The sequence below is a fragment of the Triticum aestivum genome, chromosome 4B, assembly GCF_018294505.1.
Source record: "Triticum aestivum cultivar Chinese Spring chromosome 4B, IWGSC CS RefSeq v2.1, whole genome shotgun sequence".
In the NCBI taxonomy this organism is placed as follows: Eukaryota; Viridiplantae; Streptophyta; class Magnoliopsida; order Poales; family Poaceae; genus Triticum; species Triticum aestivum.
Window position 1 is genome coordinate 137,007,114 of NC_057804.1, and position 14,837 is coordinate 137,021,950.

The window sequence follows — 14,837 nt, forward strand, 5'->3', positions numbered from 1 at the left end:
CCGGTCTCCTCCCCCCTCCTCTCTCCTTCCTCCTCCCTCCATCTTTTTTTTTCTGTTTTTCACTGTAGTTTTTTACTATTGTATAATGTAGTTTTTTACGGTTTTTAGTAAGTGTTTAAAATAATTAGTAAGTGAATTAATAAACTAGTTGAACTAGTTTGGTTTTAGTAAGAACTAGTTGAATTAATAGAACTAATGTATTTTTAGTAAGAAAATTAATATAACTAGTTGAACTAGTTTATTTTTAGAAAGAACTAGTTTATTTCTATTTATAGTAAGTTTATTTTTAGTAAGAACTAGTTGAATTAATAAAACTAGTTGAACATGTCACATTTGTTGTTATTTTTTAGTTTAAGGCATTATTCGCGCATTGACGTCGACGATGCCTATCCCGCATCCTCGTCGTCGATACCCGTCGGTCGCTAGGGTTTTAGTTGTATTAGTGATGTTATATGTATGATACTATTCGGGATGTATTAGTGATAACTTATAGGGTTTTTGTTTTTGAAGAAATCAAGGAGCCCCTCCATCATCCCCGCCGTCATCCCCGTCACCGACCCCCTCCGACCTCGAGGTGAGACCAGCCAAATCTCCATGTAGATAAAAACATGTATATCTTGTGTTGCTCAAATAGGATATGTGGTTGCCCAAAGTGGCTGGTCATGTTTGCAGGTTACACCTCCGAGTGGCCTATGTTTTTCCAGAGTGTTGATTAATTTTAGTTTCGGCAAATTTCAGGTGCTCGATATGTCCTGCGTTAGCAAAGGTCATGCCGGAATTTTTCGTGAATTTTGGCATGACTTGTGCTAGAATATATAGGAAATATTGAGTGGCCTGGATTTAGTCAGACCCATAGTCAATCCGTAATAATGACCTAATTTAGTCTTTGAAGTACATATATTTAATTGTAAAGGTTTAATCTTTGAATTATGAACATAGGAAATGTTGTCGGACGAAGAAGGTCCCGGGGAGTGCTCCTGGTGCAGCGACAAATGGGGTTTCTGCGACAGGCCTCACCTGGACGAAGGTCGGCGCTTCAGCATTAAGCTCGAGGAGGCCTTAGATTGTGATATGGTAAGCTACGATGCAAAGTGTTTTTTCGTAATTAAGCTCGACTTCTACTACTTCAACGTGTAATTTTTGTCTTTTACAATTCGACTAGCTTATCCCATGCCATGCAAGATGCTATGTCTTGGAGAGGATGGGTTTTGAAGATCATGAGAGGAATGAAACAAAGAAAATTAACCTAAGAACCCATCATGGTATGGATTTTGAGGTAAATCTATACAACTCTGAGAGCGTATCCCATTTTGGTTGCCCGGGTTGGGAAGCACTTTGCAAGATGTATGATTTTCAAGAGGGTATGTTTGTCACCATGGATCTTGGGGATCCTGATATCGACCAAGACAATTTGGACATTTGGGTTCTTGTTGATATGCTTCCAATTCTACCGCTATGTGAGTTCCTCAAACATAGTTATTAAGTAATTTATATTGTTTATTTCAAAATAATTGACAACTTATTTTCATTGATAGCTTATTTTCATTCTTCAAAGAGTGTGCGGAAGATGGTAGACAGAACCAACTACACCGATGGCTCTGAGTTAACTTATCAAGAGAAAAATCATCTGGTCGCATATTGTACTGACATTGAGAATTACAATGCCTTTTATCGAACTCCACCAAATTTTGATGAATACGTGCCACTAGTGCATGTGTTGTACAACGATAACTTCCATGGAGATTTCCTGGTAAGATTTTTTACTATTACGACATCCATGCATCTTTTGCATGCTTCTAAAACTGAACTACATTGCTAACTATGAAGTTATTACTATGTTTTTCAATAGAAAATCCCGATGGATTGTGTGCCTCATTTGATGTATCAGAATGGTCTCCTTGATGTTTTGAACATACAGCCAGGTCGTCCTATGAATCTCACCTGTGCATACCGTATTTCTAAAAACGGTGAACACATGATAATCAAAGAATGGAAGAAATGTATGGACATTCGTAAGGAGGTTCTTGGAAGCAACATTGTGCGAAAGGCAAAAATTGGAGACATGATAATCTCCATTCTCCATAATGGAGAGTCAGGGGCTATCTTGTTTTATGCTATTTTACCTAAGATAATATAGTAGGTCCTAAGAGAATGTAGTTGGTCCTATGAGGTACAATATGTTTATGAGAGTTGATGATGATAAGTAGTTGTGATTATGTCTAGTGACCAACTTGTATGTGATGTCTCATTGATAAAACCATGATCATGAGGAGGTGTTATATGACAATGATGTATTATGATGATAAGTTGTTAATGATATGATGATGATGATGATGATATTTATTATATCATTGGGTGAAAGAACCATGGATAAGTCTCAAGTGGATGTCCATCCACTTGAAACTAGTCCATGGTTCTTTCTCCCACTGATGTAATAACTCATTATGATGTAAAATCATTCTTTAAATTGTTGCGGTATGAAAACTTGTATAAAGGTGTATGAATACAACATGAAATAAAAAAGAAATACGGAATAATAGTAGTAGCGCGTGCTAGGAGAAGCACTACTACTAATTACCAGTAGCACTCATTTTAGAAACCGCTGCTACTAAGTCGATATAGCAGTAGCGCGGTCCAACCCACGCTACTGCTAACCTTTAGCTGTAGCGCCTTACTAGTAGCGCGGTACCCCGCACTAATGATAGGCTTTAAACACGCGCTACTGCTAGGGTTTTCCCTAGTAGTGTAAGGATCACAAGATGGGGTCTATTTCTACATAAATAGATCTTGTCTACATCATGTTATCGTTCTTATTGCCTTACTCTATTTCTCCATGAACTTAATACACTAGATGCATGCTTGATAGCGGTTGATGTGTGGAGTAATAGTAGTAGATGCAGGCAGGAGTCGGTCTACTAATCTTGTACGTGATGCCTATATAATGATCATTGCCTAGATATTGTCATGATTATTTGAAGTTCTATCAATTGCCCAACAGTAACTTGTTTACCCACCGTATGCTATTTTTCTTGAGAGAAGCCACTAGTGAATCTACGCCCCCCGGGTGTCTTCTTTATTATATTTGCCTTCAAGATCTATTTTTATTTGCTTTTATTTTCAGATATATTAATCCAAAAATACAAAAATACCTTGCGGAAATTTTTATTTATTTATTTTATCTCACGTTCCCGTGAGATCTATTTATCCAAACTACTACAATCTTATCTATCTTTTTACCCGTGAGGGAATGACAACCCCTTTCTTACGTTGGGTTGCAAGTATTTATTCTTTGTGTGCAAGAGCAGTGCTGCATCATCCCTTCCTCTTTGGGGAAATACTGGCGTAGTTCAAGCCAACATCAACCCTATAGGTTCGAGAATGATGTAGACATGACCGAGATGCTTCTCCGGTCAATAATCAATAGCGGAACCTGTATGCCCATATTGGTGCCTACATATTCTACGAAGATCCTTATCGATCGAACCTCTATGACAAAATACATAGTTCCCTTCTGTCGGTATGTTACTTCCCGAGATTCGATCGTCAGTATGTCCATACCTAGTTCAATCTCGTTACTCAAAAGTCTGTTTACTCATTCCGTAATATATCATCTTGTAACTAACTCCTTAGTCACTTTGCTTGGAAGCTTCTTGTGATGCTATATTACCGAGATGGCCCAGTGATACCTCTCCGTCATATGGAGTTACAAATCCCAATCTCGATTCACGCCAACTCAACAAACACCTTTAGAGATACCTGTAGAGCACCTTTATGATCACCCAATTATGAAGTGATGTTTGATAGCACACAAGGTATTCCCCCGGCATCCAGGAGTTGCATGATCTCATGGTCGAAGGAATATGTATTTGACATTAAGAAAGCAGTAGCAATAAACTGAATGATCATATTCTAAGCTAACAGATGGGTCTTGTCCATCATATCATTATCCTAATGATGTGATCCAGTTATCAAATGACAATTAATGTCTATGGTTAGGAAACCTTAACCATCTTTGATCAACGAGCTAGTATAGTAGAGGCTTACTAGGGACATAGTATTTGTTTTTATGTATTCACACATGTATTTAGATTTCCGATCAATACAATTCTAGCATGAATAATAAACCTTTATCATGAGAAAACGAAATATGATAATAACCAACTTATTATTGCCTCTAGGGCATATTTCCAACATAGTTCACTTGGGCTTCAACGATTAGCTTCGGAATCCTAGACAGAGGTCTGGTTCCTATGGAAGGTCTTGTAGATAGACATGCTTTCTAGCCTTCTTCCTTTCCAGATGTTTGTACTCAGACATGTTTATGCTTCTGCTTGGCTTGTGTGACTTTGAGTGAAGGGTCATGTGACCCGCTGCTTGTAATAAATTCTATGACGACTCGTCTAGGCCTTTATCTATATGAGTTCTGTTGTGATGTCATGTTATACAACGCATACTTGCATGTTATGCGTACGTGTAACGCGTATTGCTATGTGTGGGATCAAACACCTAGTTGTTTATTCTTGGTATCCTTCCTTATGGGGAAATGTCTCCGGGTGCTTCCACTAAGCCATGGTAGTTCGCTACTGCTTCGGAACAATTAGGTTGGCCGGCATGTGTCCTTCCTTTCTCCTGTGTTTGTCCCTACGGGGAAATGTCATGCGGTGTTTACCGGAGCCCTAATAGCTTGCTACAGCCCAGTTACACTCGCTGCTAACCAACACATGCGTTGTTGGGTCATGTATGCCTGTCCCTGTAAGTTCGTGCCACCTTGGGCTTACGACTAGTCATGTCGACCCGAGTTCTCTGTCATATGCATGCTAGCGACACTATCATATACGTGAGCCAAAAGGCGCAAACGGTCCCGGCCCAGGTAAGGTGGCAGCCGTGGGTTACTGTGTGTGAGGCCGCAAAGTGATACGATGTGTTACATGCTAGATCGATGTGACTTAGGATCGGGGTCCTCACACATTGGGCCTAATAGGTTAGTCCAGAAAATGATAAAAAATTAGTGTCAAAAGTCAAGACGACGCCAAAATGATATAAACATAGCATGAAACAACAACAAAAATTAAAGGTACGTTTGAGACGTATCACGTGTGTTCCCTTGGACTTGAAGAACATGCGGTTCTCAACGAGAAGTTGCGGATCATCCTCGATGAACTTCCCCACCAAGGTGACATCATAGCGCTCGGCCTTGAGGTGCTCCTTCTCCTTGGCTAGGGAGACTACCCTAATGGGAAGTGCGAGGAAGTCCGTGATCGGGGTGTCGATGGGGAAGTTGAGCCTCAGCCATGTGCCATAGTAGTGGAGCATCACATCATCGTATGAGCGTGTCGCCTCCATGGTGACGAACATGCCAATCCATGATGTTGCTTGAACTATGTCGGTATTTCCCCAAATAGGAAGGGATGATGCAGTACAACTATGGTAGGTATTTCCCTCAGTTATGAAACCAAGGTATCAATCCAGTAGGAGAATCAAGCAACACTATGTAAACGGTACCTGCACACAAAGAACAAATACTTGCAACCCGACGCGTAAGAGGGGTTGTCAATCCCTCGTCGAGCAAAATATAGATTGGTTTGTATGATTTTGGATAAATAGATCTCGCAATAAAACAAAATAAAATAAATAAAGAAAAAGTGCAGCAAGGTATTTTTGTGTTTTTGGAATAATAGATCTAAAAATAAAAGCGAATGAAAATAGATCTCAAAGCAAATATGATAAAGAATAGACCGAGGGGTCGTAGATTTCACTAGTGGCTTCTCTTGAGAAAATAGCATACCATGGGTAAACAAATTACTGTTGGGCAATTGATAGAAGATCGAATAATCATGATGATATCCAGGAAATGATCATTATATAGGCATCACGTCCAAGATTAGTAGACCGACTCCTTCCTGCATCTACTACTATTACTCCACAGCTCGACCGCTATCCAGCATGCATCTAGTGTATTAAGTTCATGGAGAAATGGAGTAATGCAGTAACAAGGATTAAAAGATGTAGACAAGATCTATTCATGTAGGAATATCCCCCATCTTGTTATCCTTAATAGCAACGATACATGTGTGTCTTGCTGCCCCTTCTGTCACCGGGAAAGAACACCGCACGATCGAACCCATTACAAAGCACCTCTTCCTATGGCAAGAAAAATCAATCTAGTTTTCCTAACTAAACCAAAGATTCAAAGAATAAATACGTGACTATAAGTAATCATGCATATAAGAGATCAAAGAAAACTCGAATAACTTTCATGGATATAGATCTAATCATAAACTCAAAGTTCATCGGATCCCAACAAACACACAACAAAAAGAGTTACATCAAACAGATATCCAAGAGACCATTGTATTGAGAATCAAAAAGAGAGAAGAAGCCATCTAACTATTGCCTATGCACCCATAGGTCTACGATGAACTACTCACACATCATCGGAGAGGCACCAATGAGGATGATGAACCCCTTCGTGATGGTGTCTAGATTGGATCTTGTGGTTCCGGAACTTGCGGCTGCTGGAATTGTGTTTCGTCGACTCCCCAAGGATTTCTGAAATATTTGGGAATTTATAGGGTGAAGAGGCGGTGCAGGAGGTCACCGAGGGGGGCACAAACCCCATGGGCACGCCTGGGCTCCTGGGCGTGCCCTGGTGGGTTGTGCCCACCTCGGGCCTCCCCCCTGGTATTTCTTTGCCCCACTATGTGTCTTCTGGTCTAGAAAAAATCTCCAAAATGTTTTGCTGCGTTTGGACTCCGTTTGGTACTAATATTATGCGAAGTAAAAAACAAGCAATAAATGGCAACTGGCACCGGGCACTATGCCAATAGGTTAGTCCCAAAAAATGATATAAAGTTGCTATGAAATGACTGTAAAACATTCAAAAATGATAATATAACGGAATGGAATAATAAAAAAGTATAGATATGTTGGCGATGTATCAATCCACTGGTGCTTTCCCATGTCCGGGTTGAGGATCTCCTCCACTCACCTGCTCCACGACCACTGCCTCGTAGGATGGTACCTCATTGGTGGCGATGGCTATAGCGACATGCCCAATGGCGGGGAGCTCGCAAGGGAGAACTACAAAAAAGTATATAAATTTTAAAATCAAACGGAAAAAATATCATGACCTTTCGCCAAAACGTTGGCACTTATTTTGAACCCCTGAAATGTTTGAAAACATGCACAACACGAATTCATTGCGAGCAATACAATGTTGGCTCTGCTCGATGGTTGAAATATCACAATTCATTTCTTGTCTATATTGATCGTGTATTCCCCCAAAACAAAGGTAAACATGCTTCCACACGCACCCACATGAATAGTAAATTCAAAAAATACTAGGAAAATTTAAAAAATTCTAAAATTTTGGTGAATAGAACTTGGTTGTCCATTCTATTCACGCGTCAAGTTTTGTGAAGTATTGACACCGGTGGTATTCTTAGTGAACGAAATACAATTTGGTGTTTACTATTTTCCAAACATTGTTGTTTAATATAATTTTGATTTTGTCATTTTCGGCCAGAATACCAAGGGTGTCATTTATTCATGAAACTTCATATGTGAGTATACCGGTCGACTATGTATGTTACAAAAAATATTATGTTTTTTAAATATTTTCTTGTATCCTTTTGAATTTACTATTCATAAGGGGTGCATATGGAATCATGTTCACAAAATCCGCGTCTGTCTATTCGTTAATTGTCAACTTTATATTTGTAGAAGTTAACATAGTAGTGTAGGAAGAGAAATGACATCGGTTCTGAAAAAACATTGAATCCCCTACTATAGATAATTTGTATGGACTAAAGTAGCAATCAATAAAAGCATAGACGTTGCTTTTGTGCTATTAATTATTATATGAACAAGTTCTAAAAATATATTAACTAAAGTGCCTAGTTTGGAAGAGTTGTTGATAACCCTATGTGGGAATGAATTCAATTTTCATCCTCAAAGTAGAGGCAAACCTTTAAAGTCATGGTGTGCCCCTATAAACATCAACACCCACATCAAATCACCACCAACTGAACACCGAATTCCATCAAGCATAGGCCTATTTTGTTAGAAATCACACCATCAATTGCTATTCCATCAAAGCATATCCTAGTATTTGCTTGGTTCGAAATAATACTAAAATTTAATACTAATGTATAGATGAATCCGTAGAATCTAGTGCTAGAAGTGGTCGACAGTCAAATCGTCATCTACGGCACCGACAATGGGAGTCGGGATGGCGCACATGCTAGGTTGGGTGGCAGCGGGCATGTTTCATGTGGTTCAGGGTGAGGTGAAGGGAGGGGGGGGGGCGACGAGAGCGTAGGAGGCTCGTGTTGGCAAAAAGCGGTGAGAGCACCTGTCAGGACCCCGACTCAATGTCACATCGATCTAGCCTGTAACACCTCATATCACTTTGCGGCCTCACGCACGGTATTCCCACGGGTGTCGCCTTACCTTTGCCCGGGACCGTTTGCGCCTTTTGGCTCACGTATATGATGATGTCGCTAGCATCCATATGATAAGGAGCCCGGGCTGACATGACTAGTCGTAAACCCAAAGTGGCACAGACTTACAGGGACAGGCATCCATGACCCAGCATCGAACGTGTCGGTCATCAGCGAGTGAATCCAGGCTGTAGCACTGGGCTAGCAGGACTCCGGTGAACCGGGCTGTAGCGGGCTAACAGGACTCTGGTATTTATCGCGTGACATTTCCCCGAAGAGAGAGACAAAGGAACGAAGAAGGACACATGCCGGCCAGCCTAAGTGTTCCGGCGCAGTAGCAAGCTACCATGGCTCAGTGGAAACACTAGGAGACATTTCCCGGTAAGAGAGGCTACTAAGAATAAACAACTAGATAGTCAGATCCCACACATACCAAGCATTTCAATAACATACACACAATATGCTCGATATGTGCAAATACAACATGGCATCACAACATGACTCTACAACTCAAGTATTTATTCAATAGGCTCCGAGGAGCGAGATATTACAAACAGGGGTCTCATGACCCAACATTCAGAGCAAACAGGTCAAGCACGAGCGGAAGCTTAACATGTCTGAGTACAGACATCTACAAATGAAAAAGGCTGAGAAGCCTGACTATCTACCAGATCCTGCCGAGAGCACAAGATCGTAGCTGAGGTAACAAGCTAAACGTCGAAGTCCACGTGGAACTACTAGCGAGACCGAAGTCTCTCTGCAAAAAACATAAAATAGGCAAACGTGAGTACAAATGTACCCAGCAAGACTTACATCAGAACTATCTACATATGCTTCATTATCAACAAAGGGGATGGTGGGGTTTAACTGCAGCAAGCCAGCTTTGACTCGGTGGCTATCCTAAACTACGACTGCAAGTAACACTTTTGAGGTGGCGCGCACGAGTCCACATATTCACCATATCAATACACCACTATGGATCCACCCCCGTCTCCCTACGAGAACACCATCCATAGCACTCACGCTTATCTTGCGTATTTTAGAGTATCCACTTTCACTTGTCTATGAACTGTATAGGCAACCCAGAAGTCCTTTTCCGCGGACACGGCTATTCGAATAGATGATGTTAACCCTGCAGGGGTGTACTTCTTCACACACGCTCTCACCACTTACCGCCGTTTACACGACATGTACTCGGCAACCTTCAAGCGGAAGCCCAACGTGGGTGTCGGCCACGGCCTACCTAAACACTCAAGTCTCTAGTCCAGGTTTATCGCCTATTCGGGTTCCATCCATGAGGAGATCCGGCCGGGGTTTCGCTCACAGCCCCAAACGATGTGAACAGGGTTCCCGAGACACCAAACGGGCGCCCGGTACACCGTGCCACGGTGTATCTACCGCATCACAGCCCACCCCTCCGGTCAGCGCTGCCCACGCCTCCAACACATATCCTACAAATACCAGAAACTAGTTGCAACTCCTGGACAGAGAACAAGGGTGATTAAGAAGCCGAGAGGGTCCATTGGTTTCGGGCCCAATGCGTGGTAGTATCTGTTTCATGGATCACAAACACAGAACTCAGTTCCTGAGGACGGCTGCAATGAGACAACCCACCATATACTCCTACATGGCCTCTCACCGCTACCTTTACCAAATCGTATTCACACACTTAGCTCACACACAATAGGACATGTTCATACACCTCTGATTCATCCCCGATGAATCAGACCTGACTCAACTCTAAGCAGTAGCAGGCATGACAAACAAACATGAATGAGTAGGCACAACATGGCTCAAACAACTCCTACTCATACTAGTGGGTTTCATCTATTTACTGTGGCAATGACAGGTCATGCAGAGGATAAAGGGGTTCAGCTACCGCAGCAAGTAACAAATGACTCGTTGTTGTCCTAATGCAGTAAAAGAGAGCAGGGCGAGAGAGTAGGATTGTATCGGAATGAACAAGGGGGGTTTTGCTTGCCTGGCACTTCTGAAGATATTATAGTTCTTCATCGGTGTCAACGATCACATCGTCGGTATAACGTCTACCGAGGGGGAACAACACCGGCAAACACAGAAGAAACACGATCAATGCAATGCACAATATGATGCATGCTATGACATGGCAATATGAATGTGTTTTGGGTTAATGCATCTAGCAACAGGTTAAATGGGGTTGGTTTGAACACTAGGTTCAAATTCAAACTCCATATGTGAGAGTTTAAATGCCATTTATTTGTTTTGTCCAAAACAGAGGACAAACATTGTTCAAACATGCATGAAAATGGTACAGATGGATTCCTTGAATTTTTTTGATAATTTTTCATATATAATTTGTTTGATTTCAAGTCACGGTTGAATTACTATGATTTTTAGAAGTTTTAGCTATTTTCTGAAATAAATAAATCGTTTAGATTTATTTTAAATCCAGAAAAGGGTTTACTGCGTCAGCCTGACATCATCATGACGTCAGCAAGTCAACGAGGCATGGTCCGGGTCAAACCTGACACGTGGGTCCCGCATGTCAGTGTAATTAGTTTAACTAATTCAATTAGTACTAATCCTAATTAACTAACAGGGCTGGGCCCCACCTGTCATTGAGTCAGGGGGAGTCAAACTGGGGTCAAACCCGGGTCAAACTCGCCAGAGTTGACCCGAGGTTCGTCGCCGGCAAGGCCAGGGACGGCGGAGGGGCTCTACGAGATGCCCAGGCTCGCACGCATCTAACATGACTAGTAGCAGCAGCCGGGGTGGACCGAGCTCGCCAGAAACGAGCTCGCGGCGGCGGCCGGAGTTCGGCCAACGGCGGGTTAGGCGATGCAGGGCGCCAGGGGAGGCGTTGGTGAGTGCTATGTGCTCCTGGGACTGTGGTGAGCACGACGGTGGGCTCGGGAACGAGCTACGGTGGCTGTAGCCACGGCCACGCCATGGCCGGTGGCGAGAAGCTCTTGGCCGCGGTGGGAGATGGGCTAGGGGGAAAGAACGGAGGGGGCGAGCACAGGAGAAGCAGCAGGGGCTCACAGCGGATCCATTCGAGGCGGAGACGAGGCCGGGGGAGCGTCGGAGGCAGCATAGGGTCGCCGGAGATCCGGGCGGCCGAAGGTAGAAGACGACGATGGCGGCGACGTTGCAGGGCGCCTGAGGATGTGTGGCTCATCTGGGATGACGCGGACGACGAGGCGGAGCCGACGAGCACGACGGTTGCTCGAGGGACGGCCGGTGAGCGCGGTGGCGGTGTGCGGCGGCGACGGAGGCGTTCGGGCGCGAGACGGGAAAAGAGCAGAGAAGGGGGAAAGGGTTGGGGGAGAGTGAGAGAGAGCTAGGGGCTGCGTGGCGCTCCGTGGCGTCGTCTAGGAGGGGCCGGAGAAGCAGGAGGTGGCCGGGGCAGCGTCACCGCTCGCCACCGAGCTGCTTTGGGGCGAGGAGAGGAAGACGACAGGAGGAGGCCTGGTGGGCTGGGCCGGCCACTTGGGCCGCCAGGTGAGCGCCAGGTAAGTCAGGTACTAACTCTCTCTTGTTTTTCTATTTCTTTCTGTTTTCTAGTTTTTGCTATTTGTTTTGATTTAGTAATAATACCAAACCATTTCATAAAATCCTGGAAACAATTATGGGTGCTCTCTGAATTATTTCAGTGACCGTTAACAATTTCCAACATTTATTTGAACATTTAAATTATTTATAGTATTTAAATGCCCAAAGTCAAATACAATAGGATTTAATTCAAAAATCCAGAATGGCCTAGAAATATGTGCATCATTGTTGGCAGGGGTTTTCACCTTTAACAAAAATAATGAACTTTTCTAAAGGGCATTCTGGTTCATTGAGAATATTTTTATTTTGATCCTAATTGCATTTTATTTAGTGCTAGGGTTTGTCATCCCCATTTCAAGTTTAAAAGAAATTTAGACATGATGCAGCAACCAAGCTAGCCCAAGTGCATAGCAAAGCCAGGGATGTGACAACTCACCCCCACTAAACAAAAATCTCGTCCCGAGATTCAAGCGTAGGGTAAGGTGAAGGGGGAACGCAAACTAGCACAATCTTCACGATCCAGGTTGCACTTCAACTAAACGTTGATTCGTTCACCATCATTGTCTCGAAGTCTTGCTCTGAGAACTCCAACTAACATGACAACGAGAGGAAAGGAAAGACCCTAAAAGAATTGTTCTTCTCGAAGGTCAAACAACTCAGGATTAACTCACGGAATGAGACATAGCAACATCTCTTGAGCTGAGAGACGAAGCACACCTCTAGCGGAAAGGAGTGGAACAAATGACGGAGGTTTACCAGGTACACTACAATTCCACACTTAACAGGGTGGTAAACGGTTGTCAGCGCAGCGAGGAGTTGAGTTGCCATGACACCACAACGAGGCACCTTAAGGATGGTGACTCGTAGATATATCCCCTTAAGTGGCAAAAAGAATTACCTTTGATTCAGAGATCATTGAAACTCTTTAAACCATCCTAAGGCAATTCTCGAGCGATCGTTTGGAGGGGGTCGGTAGAATGGCATACTCGGACTTGGATGATGTGGATTACCTTGTTGAAGACAACGTAATGGATGAATTTGCTTACCACCGGAAATGGAAGAGACCCATGGTAGAATGGCACATTGGCGGTGCAAGCTGGGAACAAAATGCAAATGCTGGGAATGATTCTGGTAACTAGGGAAGGACCCAACAATAGAGAGTGAATTCACTGTTTGAAAGGTCATAGCATTGCCGAGGAAACTGAGAGCACTATACAGTTAATGCCGACGATCAAACCTAGCACTTGCGCGTGCTCTCAAGAACTTGAGCATTTCCATAATCATCAAGATTTTACCAATATCCGTGTCAAGGATCCTGGCAACACAACTTGCTACCATGATGGATGATGATGGATGATGCAGATGCAAAGGAAGATAACACTTTCTCAGATTTCACCCTTGGCGGGGCCAAGGAAATAAAATCTGGATGATCGACCGAGAGACATTTAGCACTCCTCTTCTAATGCTCTCCTTAATGTGCTAGCGTAATCCATTTATTGAAATGGTTTGGTAACCAGACCATCAAGTAAAAGGGTCGGACTTCGGGAGCACAAAAATCCATAAGGAGTAGCTTATTGGAGTAAAACCCTACGAAACCCTTATGGGGAGGTGGCCAACTTCTTCAATCAAGATACTACAATAATAGGTCTTCCGGCAGGGTGTGTTGGCCACAACATCCACTTTACCGGTTTCCGAGGGACCGATATTATAGTTCTTGGGAAATGTTTCCAAACCATCATATCTGCCTGAGATTCAGATCTGGTTGGTGTCAGGATATTCCAGACTCATCGAGTCTAGGAAGAAAAACGAAAGTTTGCAACACAAATCGACGAGATGACGTTGCGAGATTCTCGGGGAATGAACTATGATAGCAAGCTCCAAAAACACGAGCCGGTTCTGCTACAACATGTGAACATGTTGTCCAAGATAAGCATGACCACAAAGTAGTCTTATAATAAAACACTACCGAGTTCAGGAGGGGGAACCATCATCGAGGATACCGAAGTTTTGTACAAATCCGTCTGGTACCTTCGGGACTAGCACTTAGAACTTATTAACCTTGAACAAATCAATCAGTGGCTTGGTGTGCTAGGGACACATATAGAATGGAGGTTGCAAGTCTCCGAACCACAGAATACTTCGCACGTATGCATGACTGATTTGGGATGATTCCAAAGGAAACAACATTGACTTTCTCGAATCCACGGCAGCAACTTGCATCAAATGCACATGAACTGGAGGAAGTCACTTCTTACATCCGAACATATGCTTCATGAACTAGCATGAAGAAATTCTTTCAAAAGTTTCCAACACTAGCTTAATGTTCAACAAAATCATGGAGGAGATAAGGATGTTGTCAATGGGCTCAACAACAATTCATCCGGGTTTCCTTTTAAAAGGAATTCCATAGTTAAGTGAACACGGTGATAGCATTGGTCAGACGAAAGAATATAATGGTGTATGCTCGAGGAAAAACCACGAGTAAGACAACATTACGAACATCGTTGGTTCTGACTTGATTTGAGGATAGCCCACACCCAAATCAAAGGTTGGACAAGATGATAGGTCCATTAACTGATCACGAGGGTCAGTCGATGAAATATCAACTTTCTTCAACACACACATACAAAGGGTATCCCTTTGAAATGAACTAAGTCAGGTAAGCTTTTATCTTCCAACTCTCCAAGTTGTTGTTTGGCTTAACAAACTAGCTCAGGGGTATCCAACACAGATTCTTGGAGAAAAAGTGGTTTATTGGAAAACCAACTTGATCACGAGCTCAACATAACAGTCAGGGGACAACCTGGTGATACTTCCGAGAAGGAATTCGGAAAATCACGAACCACCGATATGTTAGTAAGCTCG